General features: G+C 41.7%; 1 long non-coding RNA gene across 1 annotated transcript in view; it reads left to right on the top strand.

The window, feature by feature from the left end:
- The window catches only part of LOC103598252, a 97,466-nt gene that overhangs the window by 22,438 nt on the left and 64,177 nt on the right, over positions 1-10,851 (top strand). The gene's annotated exons all lie outside the window — the stretch shown is intronic.

The raw sequence follows: 10,851 nt of genomic DNA, 5'->3' as shown, positions 1-10,851 counted from the left end.
GTTAAGATCCCCTTACTGGTCATCTTTAAAAAAAAAAAAAAAATGACCGGTAAGGGGATCTTAACCCTTGACATGGTGTTGTCATCACCACGCTCACCCAGTGAGCCAACCGGCCATCCCTATATGGGATCCGAACCTGCAGCCCTGGTGCTGTCAGCACCGCACTCTCCTGAGTGAGCCACGGGCCGGCCTGAGAAATTTAATTTTAAAAAGCAAACAGAAACCTTGGAATTAAAGAATTCATTGGATGAAATAGAAAATACATCTGAGTCTCAACAACAGACTAGATCACGCAGAAGAAAGAATTTCTGATCCTGAAGATAGCTGTTTTGCAATAATCCAGGAAGACAAAAATAGAAAAGGAAGAAAGAAAAGAATTAAAAAGAATGAACAAAGCCTACCAGACTGATGGAATACTATTAAGTAAACAAATATTCTAATTATGGGCATTTCAGAAGGAGAAAAAAACAAAAAATGTATTGAAAACCTATTTAATGAAATAATAATTGAAAATATCCCTAGTCTTGGGAAAGATGCAAGCAACCAAATCCAGTAAGCTCAAAGGTTGCCCAATAAATTCAACCCAAAAAGGTTCTCTCCAAGAAACATTATAGTCAAACTGTTAAAATAGAGAATTCTGAAAACAGCAAGATAAAAGTGTCAAGTCACTTACAAAGGAATCTCCATTAGACTAATTGCAGCCTTCTCAGCAGAAACCCTACAGGCAAGGAGAGAAAAGGGTGATATATTCAAAGTATGGAAAGAAAAGTACTGCTAACCAAGCAAAGCATTCCTTGAGAGATGAAGGAGAAATAAAGTCTTTCTCAGACGAGCAAAAGTTAAGGGAATTCAGCACCACCAGTCCAGCCTACCAAGGAATACTTAGGGGAGTCCTACATCTAGAAGAGAATGAACGAAGACAACCATCATGAAAACACTTGAAAATATAAAACTTGCTGGTAGAATAGGTACACAAATTAGAAAGAGAAAGCAATTTACCTTATTGATACAGAAAACCACCAAACTGCAAGGAGAAACAATAAGAGAGGAAGAAATCAATGAAAGATACACATACAATCAGAAAACAACCAACATAGTGGCAGGAGTAAGACCTCACACATCAGTAATAACTGAATGTAAACAGATTAAATGCTCCAATAAAAAGACATAGGCTGGTTGAATTGATTTTTTTTAAAAAATGTATTAAAAAGAAAAAAATTTTAGAGGCAGAAGTAGATTCAAGTTTACCAGAAATTGGGGCAAAGAATAATGAGAAGTTATTGCTTAATAGGTACAAAGTTTATATCTAGGATGATGAAAATGTTTTATAAATAGAAGGAAGTAGTTGTTACACATCATTGTGAATGTAATTAATTCCACGCAAGTGTATGTTAAAAAATACTGAAAATGGCAATCCTTATGTTATACGTATATTTTTTTCCTTTTTGTCTTTTTTCGTGTCCAGCAACGGATCGCAACCCTCAGTGTCACGCCCGTACTGGACCGGGACCGGCAACAGGATCGCAACCCTCGGTGTTGCGTCCGCACCTTGCTCAGCCAGTGAGCGGGAACCGGTCTGTATGTGGGATCCGAACCCTCGGCGGGAGCGCCACCACGCTCCCAAGCAGCGCACTGTAGCAGTGCACCACCGGGCCGGCCCATGTTATATGTATTTTAATTTTAAAAATCCTACTTCTACTCATTAAAAAAAATAATAATACAAGCTGGTGGTTATACGTATTTTAATTTTAAAAATCCTACTTCTACTCATTAAAAAAAATAATAATACAAGCTGGTGGTCTATTAGCTCAGTTGATTAGTGTGGTACTAATAAAAGACAATTCATATCTTTCCATGAACTTTTTTTTTTTTAAAGATGACCAGTAAGGGGATCTTAACCCGTGGCCTTGGTGTTGTCAGCACCACACTCTCCCAAGTGAGCCACAGGCCGGCCCCCATGAACTTTTTTTAAGTGTCCTCATGTGTGTGTATGTATTGGACCAATACAATACTATATTGTTATACTATATAATAGTATAATAATTCTCTCTATATTATATTATTATATAGTATACTATAGATTAAATAGAATTATTATGCTATTATACTATATATACTATATACCATACATATATATATACTATAAACCATATATATAATATATATCTGTGTGGGGTCAGGGAGGAAGAGAGAGGGAGTATTTTGGGTCTTTAATATATAGAAATAAAACGTAATGTAATTGCGGGGCCGGCCCGGTGGCGCACTGCTACAGTGCGCCGCTTGGGAAGCGCAGCGGTGCTCCCAACGAGGGTTCGGATCCCACATACAGACCAGCCGCTCACTGGCTGGGCGAGGTGTGGGGGCAAACACCGAGGATTGCGATCCCGTGGCCGGTCCCGGTCCGGTACGGGCGCGACACTGAGGGTTGTGATCCGTTGCCGGTCACGAAAAAAGACAAAAAGGGAAAAAAAAAAAACGTAATGTAATTGGCAATAACAGCACAAAGGAAGTAAATTGGAGCAAAAAGGAAATTATTCCAGAAGGTAACTTGCAATGAACAATAACAAATGAAGAGAACCAGAAATGGTAGTAAGAAGGTTAACATAACAAAATCTATAAATGTATACTTGCTCACCTTTCTCTTTTCAGCCTCTTTAAAGGGTGTAAAATTATATAAAGTAACAATTATAACAAGGCGTTCGTAGCTTTGTAACATTTATAAATGTAAAATGTATAACAGTAATACAGCAAAAAGGGGGTAAAGGCAATAGAGCTTTACAGAAGCAACATTTCTATATCTCACTGGAATTAAGTTAGTGTAAATCTGAAGCTGAGTCCAGTAAGTTAAGAAGTATATGGTAAGCCCCAGAACAACCACTAAGGAAGTAACTCAAAATTTAATGGAAAAATTAGTAAAGAAATTTAAATGCTACATTAGAAAACATTCATTTAATGTAAAGCAGTAGAGGAGGAATAGAGGAGCCAAAAAGACATAAGACACAGAAAATAAAAGCAAAATGGCAGGTGTGAACTTAACTATATCAATAATAACATTAAAAGTGAATAGATTAAACAATTCAATCTAAAGGCAGATATTGCCAGACTGGATTTTTAAAAAATCGAGGTTCAGGGCCAGCCCGTGGCTCACTTGGGAGAGTGTGGTGGTGACAACACCAAGTCAAGGGTTAAGATCCCCTTACCGGTCATCATTTTAAAAAATTAAAATAAATAAATTAATTAATTAAAGTGTGTGTCTTCTGCAGACAGTATACCATTGAATCTTGGTTTTTAAAATTTTTTTATTATTTATTTATTTTTAAAAGATGACCGCTAAGGGGATCTTAACCCTTGACTTGGTGTTGTCAGCACCACACTCAGCCAGTGAGCGAACCGGCCATCCCTATATGGGATCCGAACCCGTGGCCTTGGTGTTATCAGCACCACACTCTCCCGATTGAGCCACGGGCCGGCCCTGAGACACGCACTTTAGATTCAAAGATACAAATACATTGGAAGTGATGGGAGAGAAAGACATATCATGCAAACAGCAAATGCAGGAAGCTGGTGCATCTATTCTAATATCAGACAAAATAGATGTAAAATAAAAACGTTACTAGAGGTAAGGGGCATTTTATAATGATAAAAGGGTCGATCTGTCAGGAAGATATAACAATTATAAACACATGCATGCAACGACAGAGCCCCCAAATACGTGAACCCAGTACTGATAGAAATGAGGAGAGAAATACAAAATTCAACAATAATATTTGGAGATATCAGTACCTCACTCTCAGAAAGAGAAATTGTAACTATGTGAGGTGATGGATACATTTATTAGCTTGATTGTGGTAATCATTTTACAATGTATATGTACAACAAAACATCACATTGTACATCTTAAAAATGTTCAGTTTTTGTCTGTCAAGTGGGCCTCAATAAAGCTGGAAAAAATTAGTGGATAAAACAATTAGATAGAAGATCATTGTTGAAAGAAATAAAAGATCTAAATGAATGGAAAAACATCCTTGCTTATGAATTGGAAGACTTAATATTGTTAAAATGGCAACACTCCCTAGCTTGATCTATAGATTCAATACAATCCCTGCAGACTTCTTTGTAGAAATTGGCAAGCTGAATCTAAAATTCACATGGAGTTGCAAGGGGCCCAGAATAGCCAGAACGATCTTGAAAAAGAACAATGTAGAACTCACACTTCCCAATTTGAAGACTAACTACAGGGTAATGGTAATTAAGATTGTGCTACAGGCATAAAGATAGACATATAGATCAATAAAATAGAATTGAGAGTACAGAAAAAAAAAAAAAACGTGTCTGTGGCCAACTGATTTTCCATGAGGTTGCTGCCTTGGGTCGAATGTCCCCCCAAAACGTAATTGCCACTGTAACTGTTGAGGGTAGGAAGTCCTGCGATCGTATTGAAAGGCTGGGCCTTGAAGAGGTGATTAGATTGTAGGACCATGCCATAGTGAATGGATTAATAATGGTGGTCAGGGGCGTGGTTCTGACGGCTTTAAAAAGAGAGTGGATGAAGAGGTTGGTCTCTCTGTGCTATGTGAGACCCCTGCATTGCTATAAAGCCCTCACCAAAGAAGACTCACCAGATGTGTTCCCTGGATTTTGGACTTCCTAGCCTCTGAAACGGTGAGCAATAAATTTCATTTTCTTTGTAAAATACCCAGTTCCATGTATTTTGTTATAAGCAACAGAAATCGACTAATACAGTGGTCAAGATCATTCAGTGGGAGAAATAATAGTCTCACCGAGAAATGGTGCTGGGACAACTGGATGGCCACATAGAAAAGAATAAAGTTGGGTTCTTAACTAATACCGTACTCAAAAATTAACTAAAAATGGATCAAAGACCTAAATGTAAGAGCTAAAACTATAGGACTCTTAGATATGACACCAAAAACACAAGCAACAAAAGAAAATAATAGATATAAAAATTTCAGATAGATAGGAAGAATAGGTTCAAGAGATCTATTCTATTGTACAACATGGTGACAATAATTAATAATATATTATGTACTTAAAAGTTGTTAAGAGAATAGATTTTAAGTATTCTCACAACAAAAAAAAAGGTATGTGAGGTAATGCACATGTTAATTAGCTTGATTTAGTTCATTCCACAATGTATACATATATCAAAAGATCGTGTCACACACCATAAATATGTATAATTTTACTTGATTAAAAAATGAAATTATTTTTAAAAGAAAATATAAATAGGACATTATCAAAATTAAAAGCTTTTATGCTTCCTAATACACACGTATTATGCCTAAAGATCAGCAAGCTAACTAGGAAAGAGCAGACCATTGCATGTCTTATTTAGTGCAGATCCTCCTCTTCTATGTAACATGGCAACATCGTCTGTGTGGTGCACTATGGAACTCGCCTTCTGTCTTCTGTCTCATGCTCAACCACACCCAAGCATCCCACTGTCCTCTTGCCAGCAGTTTGCTTTTATGACTGGTTACACACCAGCTCCAGTGAATCAAATATCAGATGCCTCTTACAGCTTATACCACATCTATCATTCTTTACTATATTAGTCCGTTTTGCGTTGCTATAACAGAATACCCGAGATTTACTCTAAGTACTAGTCACTAATGAGGAGCCACGGTCATTGAGCCTACACAGTGGACACAAGGATAGCTCAGAAGTGTAGGGAAAGAATTGCCCAACATGCAGCAAGAATGACAATGTTCACAAAGACTCAGAGACTCTTGTAACATATGTTAGTATGACTTGGGCATTTCTGAATCATGCAGCATTGCCCTCAGGTGAGAAAACACTTTGGAAGAGGCCACCGATTATGGTGAGGTCCTCTGTCCAACTCAGTGCACAGAGGTGTAGTTAAGAGTGTTCACTAGGACTCATCAGTTTGCTTCTCACTTCTGGTTATGCGGAAAGACCAAAGTAAGCCCTTTATTTATGCCACTGAGACAGGTGCCGCCTCTGACACTGCCTGATGCCCAGTTCCAGGAATGAACAATGCTCATCTCCTTCTGCTGGCAGTCAAATGATAAACTGGTTGTCGCTGCCGAAGCTATTAATTCCACAGCTTGCCAAGTGCAGTGGAGCGAATTGTGTCCCCCTAATCCCATGCCCCACTGTAACTGTTGAGGGTGGAAAGTCCTATTATGGTAATTGAAAGGTGGGGCCTTGTAAAGGTGACTGGATTCTGAGATCCATGAACTAGGGAATGGATTAATAATGGTGGTCATGGACGTGGTTCTGAGGGCTTTAAAAGGAGAGCCCGTGAGTCTCTTTCTCTCTCTGCTCTGCCATTCTCGCCATGTGGCACCCTGAATCGCTGTAGTCACCTTACCAGATGTGTTCCCTGGACGTGGACCTCCCAACCTCTGAAATTGTAAGCAATAAATTTTGTTTTCTTTATAAATTACCCAGTTCCAAGTATTTTTATTATAAGCAACAGAAACGAATACACCAAGCTACTATAAAGGGCACTACTGAGACAAAATTAATGAACTAAATGAAAGCAAAACAGCAAAAACTCTGACGGTAAAAAAAAAAAAGCAAGTGGGAAAGATTTAGAGCACTGGTGGGATATCCAAACCCTTGACCTTGTATATGTATATCAAACATCACATTGTACACTTTAAATATGTACAATTGACATTTTGGGCAGGATGATTCTTTGCTGCAGGGAGCTGTTCTGTGCATTGCAGGCTGTTTAACAGCATCCCTGGCTTATACCACTAGATGCCAGTAGCATCCCCCAGTTGTGACAACTAAAAATGTCTACAGATATTGCCAAATGTCTCCTAAGGAGACAAAAATCATTCCCGATTATGTACTACTGCTTTAGAAGAATGGGAAAGGGCCAGCCCTGTGGCTCACTCAGGAGAGTGCGTCGCTGGGAGCGCCAAGGCCGCGGGTTCAGATCCTATATGGGGATGGCCAGTGCGCTCACTGGCTGAGTGCGGTGCGGACGACACCATGCCAAGGGTTGCCATCCCCTTACCGGTCACACACACACACACACACACACAAAATATATATATATATATATATGTAGAAGAATGGGAAAGAGAGGAATATAAAAGAGGGAAAGAGGATTCTTGAACTGTTCCAGGGCCTATGAATGTGTTTGAGACCTGCTAAATAACCATAGGCTTCAAAATACAAAAAAAAAAAAAAAAAAAAAAACTTTAACATGTTGGGTGCTTAACTTGACATGTACATATATCTTCCATTAAAGTGATGTCTTTTTGGGCCGGCCTGTGGCTCACTTGGGAGAGCGTGGTGCCGACACCACCAAGTCAAGGGTTAAGATCCCCTTACAGGTCATCTTTTTAAAAAATAAATAAATAAATAAAAGCAACGTCTTTCTCAACAAAAAGTGCTATATACAAGAAGACACATCAAACTTAAGTGAATCATAAATGTTGATAGTAAAAGGATAGAGAGTGATACATAAGCCAAAGGAAAATTAAAAGAAAACATGAGCATAATCCTAATGTTAAAAATAGTGGAATTCAGACTGAGAAGCATTAAATGGGGGAGAGTACTTTTCATATAGTCAAAGGCTATAATTAGCAATAAAGGCATAATAGTTATGAATATTTATGCGCCAAAATAATAACAGAAATATCCACAAAGCATGGTATAGGATGTGGTATGAGAATTAGAAACAAGGGTAGTAGAAGACTTGAATTCACCGGGGTCAAGAACATCAGGAACAAATGTTCTCAGAAACCTCAGGGTACCCCCTGGAACAACCTGGACTCTTTCTTGAGCCTAGGTGAGGAGACCCAAGAACCAGGGCCAGTAAGCAACATCAGTTAGCAGAACCTGCCAAATCACAGAGAGGTAGGGTGCAGGATTGAGAATTAGTAGCTCTATTTCAAATGGGTATCAGATAAAAATGCAGAAAAAAATGTAAAATCTTGGGGATTTTACAAATCCTTCAGTTTTTCTTTTTTTCCAAGAACCAGGGCTGGGAAGGGCCTTGGACAGGTCTGCAACTGTGATGGAGCATCTTTGAAAGTGTTAGATTATTCCAGCCTTAGAAGAATTGGGAACAAATGCCATTAATACCCTCAGGAGATGATTTCTGGAGGGTAATCAGTTCACCTAGGCTTCCCTGGAGTCTGCAGGCTGCAGAAATGTGGTTCCAAATCAGTAGGAGAGTCAGGATGGACAGGCCTCAGGGAGTGTGCAGGATGAATGGAGTATCAATTGGCCAGTGGTCCCTGGGAAAATTAGGAACCAGTGCAGTTAGCCATCCTGGGGCTTCCGCCGGAGGTTTCTGGTCTTTGAAGGGCAAAGAGAATCCAAGTCCAGCAGGTCAAAAGAACGAAGAGGGAACTCTGTATAGTGTTAAGGTCCCCCCGGGCTCCAGAGGGAGAGAAGCCAAAGCCACTAGCGACCTCAGGTACCTTTCCCAGAGGGTGTCCTGTTTTGGTCCAGCCATCCATAGACTCTGCTGATAGGAGAAAAGACTGGGTGGATCTGTGTGGCTGACTGGCAGGGAGAGCTAGTAGCCTGGTGTCCCCTTTAGAATGGCTAGGGTTACTCTGAAGTGCTGGAATGAGTGTTCTTGGCAATCTGCAGAGAGGCCCCTGGTGGCCTCCTCTCTGGTGCCCATCAACTTGGCCTCTCCTGGCCTAAGAAGTGAAGAGGAGGACCAGCTCCATTGGCCAGCCAGAGTGAGGAAACAGTCTCCTCCACAGATTAACTCGGTTCCTAGAGGGGCCCAGGAACTAGATGCCTAGCTACTTGGAGGAAGCTCCCTGTAGTCCCACTGTCTTGAACTCCCTCTCATGGGCCTTTCAACCCCAGAAACAGGGATACCACATTGTAGAGGTATTCAGAAGCGATGATGGGAACCTGGGAGGGAAGTAGTTATGGTTCTTGAGTCCCCCCAGTCTCCTAATCCTTGAGGATCCCAAATAACTCATAGGGAGAATCCTCTGCAGGCCCTCTCTTGCCTTTCCCGGACTCTCCAGGCCCAATAAACAGGAACACCAGGATAACTGGGGCAGACAGGCAGCTCTAGATCACCAAAAGTTCCTAAAACCCACTACACCCCAGTTGCTCTCTGTCGCCTCCCTTTGGCTCCTTTTGCACACTGCGGCTTTCTAGCCCCATTTGTGGTCACCAGCTTTGGAAGCTGTCTAGGAGGTAGGAAGGTGGTTAGGAATTTAGGTTGCTCCTGGCCCTCGAAAATCCAAAAGAAACACTCTTAGCAACAACAAAAGAAGCTCCAAGGGCACCCATCTTGCCCATGCTGCCTTCTGACCCTCTAAGCCCAAGAAACAGGAATAGACTGGGGGTGGAGTAGGTGATTGAGAAACTGGGTGACTAGAAATGCCTCAGCCCCTTTACGCGTTTTGTATGGGCCTTGGTTCAAAGAAGTTCTGGGAAAAAAAGATCCCGGTCAACCTATCCTCAAATGTTAAATGGGAAGGAAGTTCAGCTTCTCGCCCATCACAGTGGAGTCAAGCATGAAATTCTCATGGCGAATGGATTACTTTAGGTAAGCAGAGCTGGTACTTCGAGATGGAGCAAACGCCAGGATAAGGCATCGGTACTGCTGCTCAGAAAGCCCCAGGAAGGTGTTGGTTCTCACAGACAGCAGGGCAATGGCCATGAAAGTCAGGATCTACTAAGATGTAACAACTCACCTGCCAAACCAACTCCTGAAAATAAATGGTTCTGGAAGGTTGGGCTCATAGTTGGCCTCTGTTGGCAGTGACAAAGAGCACACATAAGTTTTGGAGTTTGGAGTCCTGCCCCAGACAGTCTCCTTTCCCAGGAGTTAAGACTCAACAAGTAGGAAGGGCATTGGGGTGAACTTTGAAGCCTTGAGCACAGGACATGAGGTGCTTCCCAGGAGTAGATCTTGGGGATTTCAGCTAATATTTAAATAACTAAGGATGCTGGAAATAAGAATGGTTCGATCCCCGCAGCAGTTGAAGATGGGTCAGGTGGTTCTGAGATGGAGATTCCTGCTCTCATGGAGAATCCAAGAGGATCCCTGGAGAGTTCTCTCTTATATGGGAAGGGCTGGAGTCCTGCAAAGGGTTCTTCTGGAGAAAAAGTCCATACCTTGACAGTGCTATAGTTTTGAAGGTGTCAAGGGGCTCTCATAGGCTCTTGAAATCCAAGAGAAAAGGTGCGAGTCTAGAATTGGCTTATCCATATCAGCAGCAGGTCTCCAAGGGAAACAGCCTCTCCCATGTAGAAACAATATAGATACCGGATGTAGGAAAGCCATTTACAACTTTAGGGTGAGAATTGGCTTTAAGGCTGGATCAGCTGGTGAGGCAAGAGACTGCTGAGCATGTGTTTCTGTGGAGTAAGGCACAGCCACTTTCTGGCCAGGTGTCCTCTCCCAAACTTCTTCCATATACACCTACAGGCTGACCCAAGGTGTGTGTGGGTGGGCGGCTGTATTCACAGTTGACCAAGGTTAAGCCTGTGCTCTGGGAACCACAGTGATTCTAAATAGCCCAGTCATGTACGGCCATCTCGTGGCAATCCATGGCCCATTGTCCAAGGTAGTGGCAGAACCAGGTAAGTGGCAGGGCCAGTAAATTCTGAACTGACGGGCCGGCCCGGTGGCGCACTGCTACAGTGCGCCGCTTGGGAAGCGTGGCGGCGCTCCCGCCAAGGGTTCAGATCCCACATACAGACCGGCCGCTCACTGGCTGAGTGAGGTGCAGGAGCAACACCGAGGGTTGCAATCCCGTTGCCGGTCCCAGCCCGGTACGGGCGTGACACTGAGGGTTGCGATCCGTTGCCGGTCACGAAAAAAGACAAAAAAAAAAAAAAAAAAAAAAAAAAAATTTTAAAATG

This window comes from Galeopterus variegatus, unplaced genomic scaffold, assembly GCF_000696425.1.
Source record: "Galeopterus variegatus unplaced genomic scaffold, G_variegatus-3.0.2 Scaffold93, whole genome shotgun sequence".
Lineage (NCBI taxonomy): Eukaryota > Metazoa > Chordata > Mammalia > Dermoptera > Cynocephalidae > Galeopterus > Galeopterus variegatus.
This window is presented reverse-complemented; position numbering and strand designations above follow the sequence as displayed.